The sequence below is a fragment of the Lactuca virosa genome, chromosome 9 (assembly GCF_052849685.1).
Source record: "Lactuca virosa cultivar CGN04683 chromosome 9, Lactuca_virosa_CGN04683_v6, whole genome shotgun sequence".
NCBI lineage: Eukaryota > Viridiplantae > Streptophyta > Magnoliopsida > Asterales > Asteraceae > Lactuca > Lactuca virosa.
In genome coordinates, this window is record NC_136434.1 from 139610420 (window position 1) to 139614983 (window position 4564).

Below are 4564 nucleotides of genomic sequence, written 5' to 3' on the forward strand. Positions count from 1 at the left end.
TTATTGATGGAGTCCATAATTTGTCCTCAAGTTATGGATTACCAAAAGTCATTTCTTTAAAGAGGTCATTAAAGAACCATAGGTTACATAAAATGAAGAGTCTTTATTTTAATAGACCATTAAACTCATAAGTTATGAAGTTGAAGAGTCTTGAATAGTTTCAAAACTTGCCCTCAAGTTTTGGAATTTATAAAGTTGCACTTTTGAATACTTTAGTTCCAAACCCACCCTAGAATTTTAAATAGTTTAAAGTTAAACCCTTATACTATTATAATATTATAGGTTTAATATTTATATATATATAAGAGTAAAAGTCAATCTTACCGTTACTAGGCCTCATTCACGAAGTCGATCTATAAGGGGGGTATAAGGTTACTGCCTATAAAATGGTAGTTTAATGGGTGTCCACTCTCACCCACCGCTTCCTTGACTGGTGGAGAGTCGTTAGCCGAACGGGTAGGAAAAGGACTATAATTCTCATTAAAAGTATAATGATAAATATAAAGTAACTAAACCTTTTATAAATTCCCAATCTTAGTTACTTTAGGAAAATGTGAATTGGTGTTAACCCATGAAATTACACTTTGTACCTTACCAAGTCGTTGGTGGAGCGTGTGTGGGTAACCGGCACACTAACATGGACTAGTAAGAGTGGCAAAGGGTGACTTAATGTTTATCATAGATCGGTGAAGCGTGTGTGGGTAACCGGCACATCGATTAGGTGATAAACTTGAGAGGGCACAATCGAGATTTAAACATGCCATTGAAAAGTTCAATGAATCTCAAAATATCTAGGAGTTTCAATCCAAATAAAAACCTAATACCTATTTCGTTTTTCATGGTGGAAATTGGTGAATCGTTATTCGCCTACCTTAAAATATTTTATAACTTGGCTTACGACATCCTTCTTCCAAGTTATAAAATATTGTGTTGGGTCCTAGCCTTAATATTTCATATTGGGTGTTATATTAAGGACTTACATCAACTAACTTGAATTTCTCCCATTGTAGATGTCTAGATCAGACAGTTATGATCTTCGCAAATCTCTTGGAACAAGCTTTCCTAATGAAGATGATGTCCCGCAATTGGATCATGGAAATCATACTTATCTCCCTCCACCTCCTCCAATTATTCTCCCTGATCCACAAGCTCAAAGACTTGAAAATTTCAAGGTCACTCAAGCCCTACTTGCAATGAAACATGAAGATGGAAGGCCTGTGTGTTCTCACGTCTTGGAGATGAAGTCACATATGGACATGCTGAGAGTGTTGGGTGTCGAAGTCTTAAGGAAGTTGGCTGTTGACTGGGTTCTTCAATCACTTCCTTAGTCGTATAGTGAGTTCATTAAGGACTACTATGTGATAGACCACGACATGACCCTTATTGATCTTACTTATTTGCTTGTTGCTGCTGAATCAGAAATGTTTTGGCGCACGAGAAAAGTAAATTTTGGTGTTAGATCTACTTCTCAAACTTCCATGGACATTGACAATGGTAACATTGGAAGTCCAGAAAAGCTTTCTCTTCCCAATGGAAAGGGATCAGCCTTGGTCAACCCGGTTGACCAAAAGGTAAAGGGAAAGGCTAAGTCTGTGATAGTCCCGTGTACCATTCCCAAAGAGTCTATATGTTTTTATTGTCAAGAGAAGGGGAATTGGTTGCGAAGCTGCCCTGTCTACCTAAAAGATCTGAGAGAAGGAAGAATCAAAAAGTTTGACTATGCTTCAGGTAAGTACACTATCTAACTTTGTTAAGTTTCTAATTGTTGATTCTTAATACATGATGTGACTAGGTTGCATTTTGATGTTTAGCAGGATCAAGCAAAGGGAAGGGAACTTAAAGGAAGAGTATGATGAATCTGATCGCGAAGATGGATTTCAATCGCATCGTTCGAAGATCGGATTTTTGAGCTACTGCTTAGGAGTTATGACAGATTGCGAGGAAATATGTAATATCATAGTTTTCATTTAAAGTTGCATTGTAAGGAAAAGGTTTTTTCCGTATTTTATAAATAAATAAAAATTTTGTTTTATTTTGTTATATCTCCTTGCAATGACATTTATGAAAAATTGATGTTTCTAGCAATATTGGAAATATGAATTTTATTCTTTCTTTTGTGGTAGTGTCTAAATGTACCAAATAAGGAAGGATTCTCATCACCCAAGTTTCAATTGAACAGAAACTTGGAATCATGCAAGTTGTATTGTATGATGAATGAGAATCTTCATCTTTGGAAAATTAAGATTAATTCCTTGTTCACATGTATATGTGAGTCAAGTGAAGGACTAAGGGATCAAGTACACATTCTTGTGCACTGGTCAAGTCCACCACAAAGATCGATAAGACTATTCGTCATGATTTACTAAAGTTTAGTAAATATGATTATACTTACAAGCTTGAGTATAATTATGAAACATTGGAAAAGTTTCAATATATGGCAGAACGAATAAGAAGAATCAAATTAGGCAGAAAGATAAAAGTTTCTCAAATCTGAAAAGATGGGAGAGTACTTTAGTATCATGTTTATGATCATCTTAATGAAACCATATCACAATTGATCCTCTAAGGACATCTTAGTGCATTCCTATGGCTAATAAGAGGAGTCATGAATTCTTGAAATGGTTAAATCAAGAAGATGAGTCATACTTCGTTCCAAAACAATTCTTAGAGTTATACTCTAAGATTGTAACTTGAGTGACATATCTTAAAGAAGGTTTATAACACTTGTCAAATGTAGAGTAAAATGTTTTCTTACTCTTGTACATTTGAAATTGGCAAGCTGTGATGTTTTGGATAAAACAAAGACCAACTAAGGCCAATTGTGTAAAGTGTTTGTCTTGATAAGAATCTGAACTATCTCTTGAATATTTGTTTGTCAAGGAATAGTCCTTGGAAAGAGAGTCTTATATGTCAAGAAGACAGTGGGAGTCTTAAAGATCCTGAAAGAGTTTCAACAACTAATCAAGAATAAAACATGTAGTTTATCACTAGCACACGACTTGAGGTTTGTAACCTATCGTGTTGACATATTCTTATTTTTGTGCCCATTCCAGTTAAAAGTTGACTATGCATGTGAGTTCTATGAGTTCTCGGTTGCTTGCATAACATCTTGGAAGACATGGTAGCTCTTGTGCTGCGAGGTGGCAAGAAATTAAGATTGAACAAGTTCGATCCATATAAGTTTGAATTTGTCACTAACCTTGTCTTGTGATTATGGTTTTGACAAATTCACATGGATAGGAACACATACACCATAAAATCTAAGTATCATTAGGTTTCTCTCCGATTCATGAAAATGATGGTGAGGAAACGCTTTCGCTAGATAGATTTTAAGTAGATAGGAATTGTGATATTTGCATTCTCAAAGTCGTTAGTGGAGCGTGTGTGGTTAACCGTCACACTAACATGGACTTGTGAGAAATGGCAAAGGTCTAAACAATTGAGACTATGATTACGGCATCCCTTTTCATAGTTCTAAAATTGTTTAGACACACATGTGAGCTATCTAAGAAAAGGTGTATGATTTTGATAAAGTCTTATCAAAGCATCTTGTATCAGAAATCTGAACTTTGGTAAGAAAGTTAATAAAGTATTGATTTCTAGAAGTCCAGCTGATTTCTGGATACATGTCAAAGCTAGTGGGAGCATATGTGTTATGCTAATAATAATCATGTTAGTGGGAGCATGATTATTATGTTAAGTATTGCAAGTTAGCAATGTTAATTCTAGAAAACATAAGTTTCAACTTGCAAAGTGTATTTTACAGGGTTTGATAAGTTGTTTTGTTATAATTAAGGGAGAGGAAATTATACTTCATTCCAATTCTAAAAGCTTAGTTTGTGATCCAATTCTAAAAGCTTAGTTTGTGATCCAATTCTAAAAGCTTAGATTGTGAGATTTTAATCATCTTTAGTCAAGGATATATATATGAATTTTTGTTGGAATGGTTCAACATAAGGAAATTCTATATATATTGCGTTCTAAAATTCGATTATGATTACGGCATCCCTTTTCTTAATCTGAATTAGGAGAACATGGCAAATAGAAATAGAAATATTATAGCAAAAGACTGGTCTAGTATCATGTCTTTATGTGAGACATCATGAATCGTGTCCCATATGTTTCGGATATAGGATCGATTACATGTGCTGTAATATTTATATGTTCTAAATTTTCCAAATGCCTAGGGCATTAAGGGAGAAAAAAATACTTGAACTGGATATGACTAAAATGATTAAGCAATTGTCAAGGACAATCTGAGGTTTTCCAAAGATTGGTTGCTCATGGACAATTGGAAGTATAAGTGTTAATTTTGGAAGGACCATATTGACATATTCTGGAAGGAGGCAACTCTTGTTCAGAAGTGATAGTCAAAATGGGAATGTGGAAATGTTTCCATAGGTGGAAGGTATTCATTAAATATGTGTAAGATTAGAAAACTTAATGCAAGAAGGATGTTCAAAGGAATGTACTTTGAATTTTAGACTTCGTTTCCATGGAATTGCTCTCCATAGGAATACTTTGTAAATGTTTGTTGTCAAGTCTTTGTGACTTTTGTGCATAG